Source organism: Ursus maritimus, unplaced genomic scaffold (genome assembly GCF_017311325.1).
Source record: "Ursus maritimus isolate PB19 unplaced genomic scaffold, ASM1731132v1 scaffold_15, whole genome shotgun sequence".
NCBI classification, from domain to species: Eukaryota; Metazoa; Chordata; class Mammalia; order Carnivora; family Ursidae; genus Ursus; species Ursus maritimus.
Genome location: NW_024423897.1, coordinates 21,097,813 through 21,117,016, shown reverse-complemented (window position 1 = coordinate 21,117,016; position 19,204 = coordinate 21,097,813). Strand labels below are relative to the sequence as shown.

Genomic DNA, 19,204 nt, shown 5'->3' with positions numbered 1-19,204 from the left:
AAAAAAAAAAAAAAAGAACTCCTGCCTCTTAAAGGTTCATCTTTTGGCTTCCAGAAAGAGAGCTCTTCAGAAAACCATGAATTCAAGTGTTCTTGGAAACTGCCCTCAAAACAAATCCCACCCAGTGTGTAAAACCAATAAAGGAGAGGGTGGTCTGTTTAAATGGGGCACGTGAGCCCTACCTCCTGTCAGTTAATTTGGCCTGCCCCAGCTTTACTTCAGGGGCCCCCAAGGCCCCACTGGGGAACTTCCAGGACTCTACAGGGTGAGTCTGAGAACTTCTTTGTACCCGTCAGAATTCCTTCAGTTGCATGGGACACGAACTCGAGCTAGCTTTAGCTGAAAAGATAATTTAGAGGCTTAGACAACTTTGGGTGTTCATCCTCAAACAGGGCTGGATCTGGGAACCCAGATGATGTCATCAGGGATCCCCCATTTTTCTTTGCTTTCCTCTGAATTGGTGTCATTCTCAGGAAGCCTCTTCCCATGTGGGAGACAGATGACTACCCGGAAGACTCCAGATTTGTATTATTGCTATGGTTTACAATCCTGTTAGCAAAAAAGTTTCTTCCTAAGAGTTCCAGCAGAATCTAGGATGGTTTCAATGAACCATTTTGGGTGAATGCACCTCCCTGAGTTAATCACTATGGCCAGGAAAATGGAACCAGCATTGATCAGGCCTTGATCGTATGTTCCAGGGGTCATGGAGGTCCAGGGACTGGGGTTAGTGCCACATGGACCACATGGGTGAGGACTAGGGTAGGGCTAATTCTCCGGAAGAGCAGCGGGGAGTTATCACAGAAAGATGTTAGAGAGGCATAAACAACAAAGGTCTATTCCACAGTGATTTAGCCCAAAAACTTTTCTTTTTACTCATGAAGATGTGGAGACTTGGAAAGGGAAAGGAACCGGCCTAAGACAACAACCCTAGGGAGTGGCAAAGCTGACGTGAAAACCCAGAACTTATGGGCACTGGTCTTTCTTGTCTATTTTTCTGTGATCCTGACTGTGATATGTTGTGGGGGTAACAGTAATCATATTTGACAATAAATCAATCCTTAAACTATAGAATTTTAGTGATAAAAGGGGCCTAACTGGGTTTATTACTTAAATAAGAAAACAGGCCAAGAGAGACTAACTGACCTGTACAAGGTCAACTGACAGTTTATATAAGACTAACAAGGTGCTCTCACAGCTCTTATCTCATTTGACAGTAAGAATAATCCTATGACATGTTGAACTTGGGTTTCTTTTTTTCAAGTATTTTCTCATCAGTGAGATCATTTTATCCCCACAACAATCCTGTAAAGTAGGAGAGGGTAAGCATTATTCACATATGTTTATATAAGGCACAGGGTCATAGAGGGTAAGATACTAGCCCAAGGTCCTATAGACATGTGAGGGGCAGACCCAGTTCTAGAACTCATTTGTCTGGCTCTGGGTACTTTTTCTCTGTGATATTTGAATCGAATAGTGAATTTATACCCAAGGACGTTCTACTTAAGTCATAAACTAAAGCAATTAGACAGACTGATAACTATTAAGGTTTTCAAATCTTACCATGTAAGTTATATTTGTCCTATACCAAAGACAAATATGAGGGCCATAGAGCTTTAGTTCATAAGAGTAAAATTTAAATAAAAGAATTTGGGAAAAATAATATAAATGGCAAGATGAGATTAAATTTAGAGAATTTTAGATCTGGAAGGGATTATAGAATAAAAGAAAGAATAGTTCTCTTCTTAACAGGTAAGGACACTGAGGTTCAGAGACACCTGGCAGGCTCAGTTCGTAGAGCAGGTGACTCTTGATCTCAGGGCCATGAGTTCAAGCCCCACGTAATGTAAAAAAAAAAAAAAAAAAGAAAGAAAGAAAAGAAAGAAACTGAGGTTCTATAATTTGTCTCAGATCCTATAGCTGGTGCATGGTAGAGACCAGACAACCATATGGGTCTCCCAACTTCCTGTCATCCTGAGGACTTTGGTCATGGTGACCGAGAGGGAATGTATTGTTGGTAAGACACTGCACAACTATCCAAAAGATTCTGTGGTACTTGAGCGTGTGAGGAACATCAGCCACTGGTGATTCTCAAGGTGAATTTTGGTGTCACCCAGACATGGAATTAGGTAACATTGATTTGAGCTCCAAAAAAGTAATTCTTTTTAATTTTTTTTCATTCTTCTGATCCCATTAAAGGAAAAGTCTCTGTTGGATTCTAATTTGACCTTAACACCTCTCTAGCACTTGCTTCTATCCCCTTTTTTAGCAGAATGTACAGGTCTCAAGGTCAGAGCTGTTGGTAGGCAAGAGTGCCTGGCCAGAACTTAATGACATTGTGTTTCTTTCCTTGTCTCTATTTTGCACGTATGACAAATGATACTCATTTTCAATTCATGAATTGATCTAAAGTGTCTTCAAAATTTTACTTCAGTTCTATTTAAAATTTATTCTAAAAAATGAATTGATTTATAAAAGAATCTTATGTCTATAATAGTGCAGATTATGGTAATGATACACAGATCCAGCAAAATCAAGATGACGACATGTAAATGAAGTTGGAGAATTACCTCTGCAGGAACTAGGTCCAAGGCTGTCAATGTGGGGCATGTTGAAGAGTGCACCATTTTGACCTTAGAGGAACACAGATTTGACTCCTAGCCCTACCACCAAAGTAAGCTGTGTGACCTTGGGATAGACAGACACTTCACATCTCTGAGTCTTACAAGGTCAAAGTAAACAATAGGGCTTCCTTTGCAAGGCTGTCATGAAGGTGAAGAAATAGGTATGACAAGTACCAAGCACAGTGTCCAGCACTTGGCAGGCACTAAAGGAAGGATAGTTCTGAGGAGCCCTGTGCTGTAGGTTGTAATGAATGAAAGAGGAGAAAGTTAAAGGATGGGGGAGGGTAATAAAGCAGCAAATACTGTCTGGATTTGAACCTCCCACCTCCTCTTTTGTTTCTCCGGAAGCAGCTAGGTAACATCACAGCTGGTTAAGGACATCTTTGCTCCAGGAGGTCTGTTTTGTCACTTTCTGAAAAGGCAAATTATAATTCTTGAGGCTCCTTGATCACTAGAAGACTGACTTCAAGTTTGCTTGATGGAAAAGCCGCCTTCAGGGCATGCTGGGAGGTGGATTCATTTGTTATGCCGGCATAGGAGGCCTTAGTTTCTCGGTTGTTAAAGAACAAACAAAAATATCCCTTAAAAAAATAGGCTATGGTTTGGTGAAGCTTGAAATGTAATCCTGTGGTTCAGCCCTGAGAGAAAATCTTCATTAAGCTTTTTAAGGTTTGCCCTGGGGGACTGTGGTTTGCTCTGCGGGCTGTAGTTTGCTTATTTGATTTCTGAGAATATCACGTGAAGATACTGTTTGTCTTGTTTACTGGGTTTTTGCCTCCTCTTTAGATAGGGCCCCTGAGGCAAGTGCCTCACCTACCTCAGCCTCATCCTAGCCCTGTTCACTGTTCCCGCATGGCCAACGGCAGGCACCCCTGCCATGAGGAAGAGAGTGTGTCATTATACTGTGAGGTCCCCTGGTAGGCCTAGACGTAAATATTAGAGAAAGGGATTTTTTGTTCAACCTAAACTGGACAACAATGAAATAGTTTGCCTGAGGAAATGATAATTGTCCTGCTGTGGTGAAAGTACAACCCAGATTAGGTAACTTCATACAAGAAAGCTGAGAGCAGAGGGGTTTTTATGCATTGAATGGGTGGTTAGCATGGAAGACCTTCACTTGTAATTCTGATATTGCATGTATTGAATCCATTCATTCTTTCATTCAACAAATATCACTTGGAATGTCAGCATTATGCTAGACACTGAATGTGAATACAAATGTAAAGAGATCAGGGCACTTGGGTGGCTCAGTGGGTTAAGCGTCTGCCTTCGGCTGGCGTCATGATCCCAGGGTCCTGGGATTAAGCCCCGCATCGGGCTCTCTGCACAGTGGGGAGTCTGCCTCTTCCTCTGCTTTTCCCACAGCTCATGCTCTCTCTGGCTCTCAAATAAATAAGTAAAATCTTAAGAAAAAAAAAAACACCGAAAAGCAAATGTAAAGAGACCATGTCACTATCCCCAGGAGATCCCATTTCTCAGCTGTGAATGTGGCAGGGGTAGACAACTCCAATAAAGCAGGTAGCATAAACTGAGTGCTAACTATGTCCAAAGCACAGTTGCTGAGTTTTCTACTGTGTGCATATTATATATTTGTTATGGAAATAAAACGTATGTATAGTGAAATCCCCAAATGATACTTGTACAATTTGATGTTTTGGTAAATACATATGTATTTACACGCATGTAACCATGATCCCAGTCAAGAAATAGAAAACATTTCCATCATCCCAGTGAGTTCCTGTGTACCGCATGCCAGACAATCTTAGTTTTTCTCAAACTCGGCCTCTGCTTCACTTTCTAATACCAATGATAGTTTTGCCTGTTCAAAGACTAAATCTATGTGAAATCATACAGTACATTAGAATTTGAGTCTGGCCTTCTTAAATCAGCATTTTTTTAAAAAAAAATTGTTTATTTTAGAGAGAGAGCATGAACAGGGGGAGGGGCAGAGGGAGAGGAAGAGAAGCAGATTCCCTGCTGAGCGCAGAGCCTGATGTGGGGCTCGATCCCATGACCCTGAGATCATGACCTGAGCTGAAATCAAGAGCGGGACACTTAACTAACTGAGCCACCCAGGTGCTCCTTAAATCAGCATGTTTTTAAGATTCATCCGTATTATTGTAGGTTTTAATACCTTTCTCTGGGTTCTCTATTCTGTTCCATTGGTCTATGTGTCTGTTTTTGTGCCAGTACCATGCTGTCTTTGTGATCACAGCTTTGTAGTACAGCTTAAAATCCGGCAACATGATGCCCCCAGCTTTGTTTTTCCTTTTCAAGAATTCCTTGGCGATTCAGGGCCTTTTCTAGTTCCACACAAATTTAAGGGCTCTTTGTTCCAGTTCTTTGAAAAATGTCATTGGTATTTTGATCGGGATGGCATTGAAAGTGTAGATTGCTCTGGGTAGCATAGACATTTTAACTATGTTATTTCTTCCGATCCATGAACATGGAATATTTTTCCATCTTTTTGTGTCTTCTTCAAGATGTCTTTCAAGAGTGATTTGTAGTTTCTAGAATATAGATCCTTTACATCTCTGGTTAAGTTAATTCCAATATAACATATGATTATTGGTGCTATTGTAAATGGAATGGATTCCTAATTTCTCTTTCTTCAGTCTCATTGTTTGTGTATAGAAATGCAACTGATTTTTGAGTATTGATTTTGTATCCCGCCTCATTACTGAATTGCTCTATAATTTCTAGTAGTTTGGGGGTGGATTCTTTTGGGTTTTCCATATAGAGTATCATGTCATCTGCGAATAGAGACAGTTTGACTTCTTTGCCAATTTGGATACCTTTTATCCCTTTTTGTTGTCTGATTGCTGTTGCAAGGACTTCTAGTACTATGTTGAATAATAGTGGCAAGAGTGGGCATCCTTGTCGTGTTCCTGATCTTAAGGGAAAGGCTTCAGATCTTTAGGCAACTAATCTTTGACAAAGCGGGAAAAAACATCCAGTAGAAAAAAGACAGTCTCTTCAATAAATGGTGCTGGGAAAATTGGACAGCTACATGCAAAAGAATGAAACTTGACCACTCTCTCATATATGCAATGGAATATTACTCAGCCACCAAAAAGAACAATTTCTCAACATTTGCTGCAACATGGATGGGACTCAAGGAGATAATGCTAAGCGAAATAAGTCAAACAGAGAAAGACAATTATCATATGGTTTCACTCATTTATGGAACATAAGAACTAGGAAGATCGGTAGGAGAAGAAAGGTAAGAAGAAGGGGGGGGTAAACAGAGGGGGGAAGGAACCATGAGAGACTGTGGACTCTGGGAATCAACTGATGGCTTTAGGGTGGGGGGGGATGGGATATGCTGGTGATGGGTATTAAGGAGGGCACGTATTGCATGGTGCACTGTGTGTTATACGCAAGTAATCATGGAACTTTAAAAAAATAATTAATTAAAAAAATAATACCTTTTTCTTATTGCTGAGTAGTATTCCACTGTATGAATATACCATATATTTTTTTTAAACCATTCACCTGTTGATAGTTGTTTCAGTTTTGAGGTATTAGAGATAATGTCACTTTGAAGATTTTTTTATATATATCTTTTGGTTCATATGTGGTTTCTTTTCTGCTGGGTCTTGACGTAAGACTAGTGTTGAATAGTTTTCCAGAGTGTTTGGACCATTTTATATTCCCACCAACAGTACATGAGAGTTTCATTGGTTCACATCATTGCCAATGTTTGGTGGTGGTGGTATTTTTAATTTTAGCCATACTAGTAGGTATGTACTGGTATCTAAATGTGTTTCTTTCTTTTTTTAAAATTATGTTTTAAAGTTGCATACAGTAAAGTTGACTTTTTTACTGGTGTATAGTTCTATGAATTTTAACTACTATAGATTTGTGTAGCCACCCCCACCCCACAATCAGGATATACAACAGTCCCATCACCTAAAAAAAATTCCTCTTGCTGCCCTCTTATAGCTGAATTCTCCTCTTACTCCAACCCTGGCAGCCTCCATATAGCTTTGCCTTTTCCAGAATGTTATATAAATGGCATCATATATTTAATTTTTGAGACCAGCTTCTCTCCTTGAGCACAATACCTTTGAGATTCATCCGTATTATTGCATCAAGTGTTTTGCTTATTATGAATAAAGTTATTGTAAGCATTTCCATAGAGGTTTTGTGTCTGCATAAATATTCATTCTCTTGGGTGACTAAGAGTGGGTTGCTAGAGTCATATGGTAAGTGTATACCTAGCTTTATAAGAAACTGCCAAATTCTGTTGCAAAACGGTTGTACCATTTTGCATTAGAGTTGTCGTTGTTCTGTATTGCAGGTTGAATTGTGTCCCCCAAAAGATATGTTGACATCATAACTGCTGGTACTGATAAATATGACCTTATTTGGAAATAAGGTCTTTGCAGATACAATGAGGTGAGGTCAGACTGGAATAGGGTGGATCCTAAATCCAATGACCAGTATCCTCATAAGGAGAGATTTGGAGACACACAAATAGAAGGGAAGACAGTCATGTGAAGATGGAGGTAGAAATTGGAGTCACGCAGTGACAAGCCAGGAACACCAAGAATTGTCGGCAATGATCAGAAATTAGGAAGAAACAAGGAAGGATTCTTCCTGAGAGTCCTCAGAAGGGACATGTCTTTGTTAACACATTGATTTTGGACTTCTAGCCTCCAGACTGTGAGAGAACAGATTTCTGTGTTTTAAATCACCAAGTTGGTGGTAATTTGTTATGGCAGTCCTAGAGAATGAATACACTCCACATCCTCTCCAGCACCTGCCTCTTTTTGTTTTTTTTCTGGGGGAAGGTATCATTCTAATAGATGTGTAGTAGAATCTTCATATAGTTTTAATTTACATTTCCTTAGTGGCTAATGATGTTGAGCCTGTTTTCATGTGATTAGTTGTCATCCACATGTCTTCTTTGTTGAAATGTCTATTCAAATCTTTTGCTCAATTAAAAAAAATTGGCTTGTTTACTCTTATTGAGGTTTGAAAGTTCTTTATATATTCTGGAGAAAAGTCTCCTGTCAGGCATTATTTTGCAAATATTTCCCATCTGTCCTCTTTCATTCGCTTGCTAGTGTCTCTTGCAGAGGAGACATTCTGAATTTTGATGAAGTCCAATTTATCTATTTTTTCTTTTATGTATCATGTTTCTTGTTGTATCAAAGAAATCTTTACCTAACTCAAGTTGCAAAGATTTTTTTCCAATATTATAGTTTAAAATATAAATCTAGAATTCATCAATTTTTCTTTTAAAGAAATTAGAAGAAGATAAATATCTAAATTTTATTTTGACCCACATATTTACCAGTCTGGTATTCTGTATTTCTATAAATCTAAGGTTTCATTCAGTCTTCATTTCCTCTGTCTTCAGCCTGAAAAAATTTCTTTACCACTTGTATGTACAGATGTACTAGCAATTAATTCTTTCAACATTTCTTTATCTGAATAGTGTGTTTTATTTTACCTTTAGTTTTGAAGGATGTTTTCACCAGATATAGATTTATACATTGACAATTTTATTTTTCTCAGCTTTAAAGATACCATCCCATTGGCTTATAGTGTTTCTATTCTCTCTAATGAGAAATCAGCCATCATAATATTTTTATCTTCTGTATGTAATGTGCCTTTTGTCCTTGGTTGCTTTTAAGATTTTTATCTTTTACTTTTAGGAGTGTAACTCTGATATGTGGTTTTCTTTATACGATTGTACTTGGAGTTTGCTGTGATTTTTAAATCTCTGATTTGATCTTTTTTTCACAGTATTTGGGAAGTTTTCAACCATATTTCTTCAATTGTATTTTCTTCAGTTTTCTCTTTCATCTCCTTCTGAGTCTCTAATTATACACATTAGGCTGCTTAGGTCATCGAGACTCTGTTCATACTTTTCCCAATACTATGCTGTTTTTAAAATTGGGTAATTTCAATTGATCTCCTTCCAAGTTTGCCTGTAGTTTTCGTTCTGCTGTTAATTTCATTTAATGAATATTTAATATTTAATATTACATGTGTCATTGTAGAATTATCACTTAGTTCTTTTCTATAACTTAAATTTGCCTTTTGATAATTCCCCCTCTTTATTCATTATGACTATATTTTTTCATTTAAGTTTTTGAACACATTTCTAATATTTGCATTAAAGTTCTTGTCTGATAATTACATCTAGGGCACTCTGGGGGTCTATTTCTATTACTTGCCTTTTCCCTTGATTTGGGGTCATGTTTTTCTCTTCTCACACATTGTGGATGATCCATTGTAGATACTTTATATTTAAAAATTTTTCCCCTACTAGGAAGTTACTGAGTGATCATGTTGAACTTGCGAAGGACTGATTTTATATCTTTAGAGTGTGTCTGTTTCTGATTTGCTCTTAATCCTTGTGAGAATCCCTTAATTCTGAGAGCCTTTACTGTATGTTATAGCTCTTCGGGAGCATTAATGGAAAGTCCAAGGTAATTATTTATTTTACTTATTTATTTTTTGTTAAAGATTTTATTTATTCATTAGAGAGAGAGAGAGAATGTACATAAGCAGGGAGAGTGGCAGGCAGAAGGAGAAGCAGACTCCCTGCTGAGCAAGGAGTCCAATGTGGGACTTGATCCCAGGACTCTGGGATCATGACCTGAGCCGAAGGCAGATGCTTAACTGACTGAGCCACCCAGGAATCTCCCCAAAGTACTTATTAAGCATTTCTAACATGGTTAAACCCCCAAGCACTGTCTCCTCTGAAGTGGGCAGTAGCTGAAATCTCACTTTGGGCCTGTTGCCTTCCACTGTTGATTTCAGCTGGGTTCACTGAGCCTCTCCTCACATGTTCTATTCTGGAGTTGGCCGAAGATTGGAGAGACGTTTGTACCAAGGTTTTAGTGCTTCCCACTCTCTAGGTTTCTTCTTTCCTGGATCTTTTTCATCAGTTTTTAGCCACTCTGGTAGCACTGAAATCCTCTGGCACATTTAGCCAATAAGACTGCAGCTTTTTGCTGCACTACTAGAATCTGCACTGTGTGAACCAGAGATGCCCTCGGGAAAAAGCTAAATAAACATGGATCTTACTCCTGTAGTTTCCTTCTTTCATGGATTGAATACACTCCAGTTACTGCCTGCTTTTGATCACCGTCAGTGCCCTCAAATGGTTATGTTTTTTTAAGAAATATTTCATTCACAGTTAATTATTATTATTGTAGCTGGGTTAGTCCAATACAAGCCACTCTATTATTACCAGAATTAGAACTTCTCTTTACTCTATGAATTGTTATATTTTTCCTCATAATAGAATAATAATTAGCAGTTATTGTTACCACTGTTTTACTGATGAACAAAATAAGACCAAGAGAGATTAAATGACTTTCTCAAAATTATCCAGCTTATAAGGGTAGAGTCTGACTTTAAACCCTTTGGTTTTAGTTACAAATCTATGGTACTCAACATTTGCAGCAACATGGACGGGACTGGAGGAGATTATGTTAAGTCAAATAAGTCAGGCAGAGAAAGACAATTATCATGTGGTTTCACTCATTTATGGAACATAAAAAATAGCAGAAGTTCGGTAGGAGAAGGAAGGGAAGAATGAAGAGGGGGTGAACAGAAGGGGGAATGAACCATGAGAGACTATGGCCTCTGGGAAACAAACTGAGGGCTTCAGAGGGGTGGGGGATTGGGATAGGCCAGTGATGGGCATTAAGGAGGGCACATATTGCATGGTGCACTGGGTGTTATACACAAATAATGAATCATGGAACATTACATCAAAAACTGAGGATATACTGTATGGTGGCTAACATAACATAATAAAAAATTATTTTAAAAAAATCTATGGTGCTGCATTTTTATAGGAATTTAGGGTAGAGAAGCAAAATGAAAATCACATGACCTCAGGGGAAAACCCTTCAGTATGTTGGTGGTAGGCACATTTTGTGCTTGTTTAGTCCATGCAATATCCAAAGAGGGAAGTTATCACAATGACACAGATATTTTACTCATGTCAGTATTGATAAAATACATGCACAGCTTGCAGACCTGGTGTCTTCCTGACTTCACTTACCTGGATGTGTTAAACCACTAGGCAGGTGAGCTAGCATTTGGTGACCCAGAGGTGGAATGGCATTTCATAGTCATCAAACAGAAAAATAAGTCCTGAAAGAAAGGAAAAGACCTTGAATATTCTATTGCTAATGTAGTCATCAGCATGGACTGCCATAACAAAATACCATAGACTAGTTGGCTTATACAACAGAAAGTTATTTTCTCACAGCTCTGGAGACCAGATGTCCAAGATCAAGGTTCTGGCCAATTTGATTTCTGGTAAGATCTCTTCCTGGCTTGCAGATTATTGCCTTTTTGCTATATCCTCATATAGCCTTTCCCTGATGCGTGCTTGTGTAGTGAAGGAGTTCTGGCATCTCTCCCTCTTCAAAGAGAGACACCAATCCCATCAGACCAGGGCCCTACCCTCATGACCTCACCTAACCCTAATTTACTTCCAAAGACCCTATCTCCAAATGCTATCACATTGGGGGTTAGGGCTTCAACATATGAATCTTGGGGAAGACAATCCAGCTAAACGTTGGTCTCCATGTAATACCTGAAATGACTGAGGCCACACAGCTAGAAGCAAATCTGAGAGAACTTCTCAACCTTGCTCAGTTCTTTCCTACCAGAGGGTAGTTCATTGACTGAGTTTGTTAACGAGGAGGACTCTTCCTTACCTGTTAAGTAGTGAGGAGACATATGTAAGAATTGTCCTTGCTTATGAGCAGAACAAGAGATTACCTTTCAAGAATAATTTGGCATGTCCCAAATACTCAAAAATATCCCTAACTTTGTCCCTGAAACTTCTATCATGAAAGGAATTCCACTGGATAAATGTATGGCCTTTAATAACATAGATAGCCTGGTTAGAGGTAAGTCATTTAACATTTTATTGTAAATTAGTTGATATAATCTTTTCTGATATGAGAGGCTTTATGGATAAATATTAATTGGAAACCTTCCACCATGTGTGTTCTCTTCATCATGTCATTAACTTGAATCTGTTTCTTCATTTGTCAATGGTAATAATGATAGCATGAATTTCTTAAATGCTATAAAGAGAAATTGAGAGGATGTACCTAAACCTCATTCTAGAATATCAGACACATTGTAAGCTTACAATAAGAGATAGCTGCTAATAATCATGATGATGATGATGATGATGATGATGATGATGATGATGATGATGATGGTGAAAGTAGCTGAACTAGGGGGCACTGATGCTATTAGGAAGACTCTTTAGGGCTTGTTGGGTATTCAGGGACTACTGTAAATGCATTGAGAATATGTGATCTGTGAGAGGAAAAGAGGAAGACAGGGGCATTAAAAATAAATCAGAAAGACAACCAGAATGGAAGAAAATATTTGCTAATCATATATCTATTAAAAGGTTAACATCCAGAATATGTAAAGAACTTCTACAACTTGACAACAAAACCAAAATAACCCAATTAAAAAATGGGCAACAGATTTGAATAGACATTTCTCCAAAGAAGATATATGAATGACCAATAAAGACAGAAAAAGATGTTCAACATCACTAATCATTAGGGCAATAAAAATGAAAACCATAATGAGATAGAGCATCACACCTGTTAGGATGGCTATTATAAAAACACAACAACAACAATAAAAGACCCAGAAATTAACAAGTGTTAGAGAGGATATGGAGTAACTGGAACCCTTGTGCTTTGCTGTTAAGAATGTAAAATGGTTCAGCTGCTGTGGAAGGCAATTTAGTAGTAGTTCCTCAAAAAGTCAAGCATAGATTTATCATATGGTTCAACAATTTCACTCCTAGGTGAAAATAATTAAAATCAGGCACTTGAACAGACACTTATATACCTGTGTTCGTAGCAGCATAATTCACAGTAGCCAGAAGGTAGAAACAACCCAAATTTCTATCAACAGATAAACAAAATGTACATGTATTGTACATACATACAATAGACTATTATTTAGCCATAAAAAGGAATGAAATTAAGGTATATGCTACAACATGGGGTTTATTTCTCCCAACCTTATAAACTTTGAAACATTATGCTAAGTGAAATAGGCCAGATACAAAGGACAAATATTGTAAGATTCCACTTGTATGACGTACCTAGAATAGGCAAATTCATAGAGACAGAAAATCAGTGAGAAGTTACTAGGGATTTCAGGGAGAGAAGAATGAGGGATTATTGTTTAATGGGTACAGAGTTTCTGTCTGGGATCATGAAAATTTCTGGAAATGCATAGTGGTGATGCACTGGATTGTGCACTTAAAGATAGTTAAAATGCTAAATTTTATGTTATTTACATTTACCACAATAAAATATTTTTAAACATAGATTGGAAATATTAGAGTTGAATTTTATCTGTACAATTTTGCCTGGGAGTATTATAGATTATTCAGAAATTTGAATTTCCACTTACAAGGTGAAATTACAAGAGGCCCAAGATAGCAGCACAGCATATTGGGGTAACCTAGAGAGAAGGGTGAGGCCAGTATCCATGTCACTGATATATGCATTGAGTCTTACTATCTAAGAGGTAGTGCTATCAATAACCCATTTTAGCAGATATTTTTTTGAGCTACCACTCTGTGCCAAGCTCTGTTCTGGGTATTTCTGGGGATTGTCTATAGAAATCTAAAAGCATAATTTTTAATCTCAAATATTTTACAATCTGGTTGGGAACAATAGTTTAATTACACATAAAACGACTTTTGAGAAATGCAAGATTAAAAATGTAAGAGCTGGGTTGGGTAATGTAAAACTGTGAGGATGAGATTCAGCAAGGGCTAGTGATGTCTGGGAAGTCTCTGACCCTGAGTGGGGTCTTGGTTTTGGTTAGTGTGTTGATAAGCCTGACAAGTGTCAGATCTCCTGCATTATTGATGGATATCCTCATGAATGCTGAGCTGTTCAGGGAACTCTGGTTCCAGCAAGAGGCTAAAGGATTTATCAAATCTCCCCATGAAAGCTGTACTAACTGGATTAGCTGCTAACATGGATTGAGGCTTTGAGTGGGATTAATCCCAATTGCAGTGAATTAGTTTCTCTTTTTTATCCTTTTCCTGGTTTTCTCTATATCTTGACTCTTTGGCAGAGCCAAGTGGGACGGTGGGTACAATATGCAAGGTGAGTTTCTTGGAGTTAAAGGAATCTGGGGAAGAAGCTTAGTAAGTGACCTTTCCCTGGTTTTTACACCCTGCTGGATTCAGTTCAGCAGTGAGGAAGACTTACCTCTCTTTCAACATTTCATCATGAGTTTCTCTATCCCCTAGCCTCATAGGCGCAACTACTGCTTTTGTAACCCTGAACATTTGGGATAGGGATGGAGGTCAAAACAACAACTCCAGATAGTTCCAATGCAGAGGCTGTAGAATTGCTTTTTATGAGAAAGTTCAAGGTTGTTTAATCAATGAAGTCTATTTTTAGAGTTTTCCACGTTTTTGATGGTACTGTCATGGATGGCTTCATTGATGGAGAATTATCAGCAGAAGCTTCTTATCATCTTCTTTTGCCTTTTTCTCTTGCTTGACTCCCCTTGTTCATGTTCCTTCCAAACTGAGTATTACTGAAAGATTAAGTTCTGGGCATATAAAATAAATAAAAAGGTCATAGCTGATCCTTAATAAATGTTTTCCAAACTGAGCTGAATGTATAAGCATATTCTCTTGCTATTGGGAGCCTCTGCCTGGTGTTTAAGTCTGGCCATAAAACGACCCCTCTCACTCTTCCATATGTACCTGCTCCCATAGTATCCTCTAATCTGAGCATGTCAATCTCATCTTTTAAACACAGTGTGAGCTTTCTATACTCTACAGCTTGACATGCTGATCTCTCTGTGTAGAATTTCTCTTCTTGATTGTTATTTTGATGCTTCAAATCTCATCACCTTCCTAGACAGTTTTTCAAGCATAACTCTGCCTCCTCTAGTTCTCTCTGTCCTCTTCCTCCATATCATTCTCTGTATTCTGTTAATAATTAGTGTGAACCCAGCAGACTTTATCACCCACTCCTGGCCAATGCTTCTAAACTAGAGTATGTTTCCATGTGTGTCTGTCTGTCTCTGTCTGTTTCAATATCATTGAAAAATTTTATTGGTTTTTCTGCACATCACCACACACTGAATGATTGCTTTTGTAGCTTGTCAGGTCTTTATTGGGCACCTAATCCGAGTATTGCCTGAAGTGGTTCTAAGAAGCTCTTTCTATAATTCCTCCAAATTTTTAGTTGGCATAGATAATCAGTCTTGGCTCTGGCTCAGTTTGTGGCTGGAATTAAGACTCAGTTTGTGCCTGGGGATTATGAGTCAATCTGTGACTAGGTCTTGAGTTTATGTTGGAGTTATATCATCACAGTAAATACATAAAAAAAATTATAATTAATTGACTTTTTGTCTGTCTTGCATGGATATTTTATTACTTGCCATATCCCTATGGCTCAGCAGAGAGCATGGCACGTAGTAGGCACTTTAATAACTGTTGACCAAGAATTAATGAATAGCCTCACTCTGTGGCTGATGCACACCCAGTATTGGTTGGGGTTAGGGCTAGTTCTGTGCCCAGGGTTTAGATGGCAATCTGTGGCTGGTTTCAGGAGTAAGTCTGGTCATTTGTAGCTGCGGTCAGGTTTCATTCTGTTAGTGGGAGCAAGGCATAGCTCGTGGTCACATTCAGAGACCAAGTGGGAGGCTAGGGTTGGGAGGCAGTGCCCCATCAAGGGACATAGTAGGCATACTGGCTCAAATAGGATCAAATTCTTGATCTCAGACTCTTTGTCATTGAAAGCTAAACCCCAGCATTAGCTGTCCATTAGGAATGGGGAGTTTAACACTGGGCAAATCTGCTGGAACACACTATGTGATTGCACCCTAGGGCAGTAGATGGACTCTACAACATTTATACCATCTTCTGCATGGACTTCAGGGAATTTTCAACTCAATTTTACATGAGAAGATTTCTGACTTCATCATCTACTGAAGGCTTCATCTTCACAGTTTGGAAATGAATGGCCTGATTTCAAGACCTAGAATAGGGATTATCCTACAGGGATTGGGTAGGGAAGGAGTTGATGAATTATGATTTTAAATTGTTCAGCAGTCCTACGTGCTCACTTGCTCACTGTCCTATTTAAATGTCAGTCCCTGACACCTCTATTGAGGTGTCTCTCTGACTCTGCTGCTGTGTCTGTCTTGAGTTCCTCTGGCTGGCTGTCTCACTGCCCATCGCCAGTTTTCTTTTGTCCTCTCTTGAATTTTAGCAGTCACCTTGCTGGGTTCTTGCTGAGGCAGCACTGCTCCCAAATGATTAATAACTTGGAAAATGGCTCTGGGTCTGGTGATGGATTAATCCCAGTGGAGAAGGAATAGCTGGGAGGCCAGATGCCCTGGAAAGGAAATGACCACTGGAAGCTTTTTACCCAGATCTGGGCAAATTTTCTCCCCAACCAAGGCCATTGCTTGGATATACAGAAGCTTCTCTCTCACTCCTGTACCTTCCTATAGCACCTCAGCTTCCAGGTCCTATCACTATTTCATGATCAAAACCTACCAGTTTAGGGTCCTATGCTTTGATCCCTCCTTTGAGCCAAAATACCCAGGTTTTGATCTTGGATTTTCATAAATCGGCTGTTATACTTTATAAAAACCATTTCATCTTTCTAGACCTCAGTTTCCTCATTTGTGAAATGGAAATGATAGTCTGTGCAAGGATAAAAAGGAGAGATACATTTGTCAGTGCTTCAGAAATTGAAAACTTCTGTGCAAAGGTAAGAATCCGTTTCATGGATTATCCTCCTGTATAATTTTTTTTTCATCTTAGAAGAGAGATTTTAATATGATAACTTGGAGTCATGAAGAAATATGGGATATTACAGACACCAAGAGAGGTTAGGGAGATATCTATATATTTGGCTGGGATAATGGGCACTTTTCAGTTACTTTTATCAGAAACCAATTTTTGCCTACATGTGTAGATAGCCTCTCTCTTTTGGTTGAACACAAATATATTATTCATATATGTTTACACGCAAACACAATGCAGACTTATACATGTTGGAGGGAGTAATTTGAGGATAGAATCTTTGATCTTTCCTTGAGAATACCACGATTCTTAATGAGACACATTTTGGGGGGGATGGGCTAGAAATTAGTAGAAGGAAATACAGACCTATTTGGTTCTGCTCTGTCATTATTCTCTTTGAATCTATTATGAGCAAGATGTTTTGCCCACGCTTATTGATCAACCGTCTTGGATGAGGGGCACACAGAATGTCTTTCATGCTTGTGACCCATCATCTTGGATGAGGAATCTTTCTCAGAAACCTCATTCAGCTGATACTCTTGGAGCACCTACAATATCGCCATTGGGGACCAGCTAGAGCAAGATAGACACACTCTCTGCCCTCTTGAAGCTTAACTTTGCTATTCTGACTACTTGCTAGATGCTGTTCTAATCACTGTGAATGGAGTGGTAAACAAGATAGACAAGGTTCCTGTTCTCATGGAGACGGATAATCCACAAATAAAAATATATTAGATGAGTTTCATAAAGAGAATCAAACTTGGTGATGAAGCATAGGGTACGTAGAGGGCAACTCTAGACGGTTTGGTCAAGAAAGGCCACCTCTGAGCATGTGCCATTTAAGTCCAAGTTTGAATGACAAGAAGGAGCAAGTCATGCAAAGATTTAGGACAATGAAAAAACAAAACAAGGTCAGTGTAGCTGGTGCCTAAGGGGCAAGTGAAAGGGTAAGAGAGGATGAAATTCATAAGGTTAAAATTGTCTAGAACATTGGGGGCTGTTGATTCTAAGTGCATCAGGCAGGAATCTACTCATTTTAAGTGGTTAAAGTGATATGCTTTCATAGATGTTTTTAAAAAAGCAGTTGTTTATTCTGACTGTTTGTGCACAATGGATTATAGGATAGAAATGATAGCAAACTAAGGGAGACGGGGTAGGAGGTATTTCAGTAACCCAGACGAAAGGTGATAGATATTTGCCCTGGGGAATAAGTAGTGGAGATAGAGAGAGAAGGAAGAAGTAAAGTTATAATGTATGTTTAGTGGAAAATTAGATGTTGGGATTAAAGGGAGAAAGAGGAATTGCTGTCATTGTATTTTTATATGTTTACTTAGCCATCCCTGTAGACTTTAAGCTTCTTGAGGTCAGAAACTGGCTCTTTAAATATCCCTTGCACAGTGTTGGGTATAATGAGTATATGTTGAACGAATGAGTAAAGGCATGCATGCATGGACACAAGGATGCAAGTAGGAACAAGTTATCTTAAAAGTTATCCTTTTTCCTACTTAATTTTTAAAAGTTATCCTTTCCTACTTGAATTTTAAAAGTCCTGTATTTGTATTTGCTATGTCTTTTTTTGTTTGTTTTTCTTCTTTGTAATTGAATTTAGTAATACTAGAGCAGCAGGATGATATTTATATTAAAGTCAACTAACCCACGACTGTTCAGTAGGGATTTAAGAGCCTCAAACAGTGGCAACTTGACTTCACCAAGGTAGATTCCGTGAACTTCATTTTCCCTTTGTCTTTTATCCTGTTGAGGCCTGTTACTCCAAGAAGCCTAGCTTCTGGGCACAGGCCAGTTGTAATTGACTGCAATTGATTGCTCATTGAGAAATGAGGGCTAAGTAATCAAGACTGGAAATTCGAGCTGCAAGTTCCATCAAGTCAGACTTTCTGCAAAGACTCCTCAGCCTAGGGAGCTCAACTCATCCAACAGGGACTGGTGTGGAGGAAGATTTAAATTGGAGCTGCTTTTCCATACCCTTTGGAAAGCTGCTGATTCATCTTCTAAACTGGGCCAGATCAAAAGCAAAGCTGAAGCAACTTTCTCAGGCATTTGCCCTAGAAGAGGAATGAGAGTCTGGCCTTCCACATAGAAATAAAGTGATTTGTAGGTTGTGTCATCTCATTGGGAGTACAGAGATCCTACTGACTGCCTGTGGCCCAGCCAGGAACCTTGAAATGCCCATTTCTGCCTTGATTTAAAGCATCAGAGATTCCCTTGGAGATGCTAATGTTCTGATGAACTTCGATTAAATGGTCTGTCTGTGTCAATGCTGCTATTTCGGGATATTACAATTCTTAATCTCTGAATAGAAGTCCTTGGAATTGTAGACCTTTCTCCAAGTTAAAGTCAGACACAGGAGAATAAATCCATTCCAGGTTCTTTCAACACCAGCCATGGTTCTTCCACAGTCATGGTCCTGAAACAACTGTTCAGCCAGAGGAAGAAACCTGGTCTTCCTGAGATGTAGAGCTGATAGCACCTTGGAGGTTAGCTATGTTTATTCTTCATGTGTGCATTTATTCCAGCATTCATTCACAAAGTATCTATCAAACATCTCAGCTGCTTTTATGGAAAAACCCTGGCCTAGAGAAAGGAAAGAGACTTGCCCGAAGTTGGCCATTTGGTGGCAGATCTAAGATGAACTAGAAACTAGATATCTTAATTCTGTTTTCTTTTCCCTGTTCTTACACTAGCAAAAAATGCCCCTTTGTTTAATAATGCACAGTTTAATCACCATGTAACCATCTTCCTAATCACA

The 19,204-nt window shown here is 38.7% G+C and overlaps 1 long non-coding RNA gene across 2 annotated transcripts in view; it reads left to right on the top strand.

Annotated features, from left to right (window-relative positions):
* LOC103664568 overlaps nucleotides 1-19,204 on the top strand; it is an 88,441-nt gene that overhangs the window by 46,150 nt on the left and 23,087 nt on the right. Inside the window, exon 1 of one of the 2 annotated variants that reach the window (XR_569077.2) lies at nucleotides 16,324-16,402. The exons of the other annotated variant lie outside the window; for it this stretch is intronic. This is a non-coding gene — a long non-coding RNA (uncharacterized LOC103664568). Of the gene's footprint in view, nucleotides 1-16,323; nucleotides 16,403-19,204 lie in introns of those variants that run through there. 2 annotated transcript variants of the gene reach the window in all.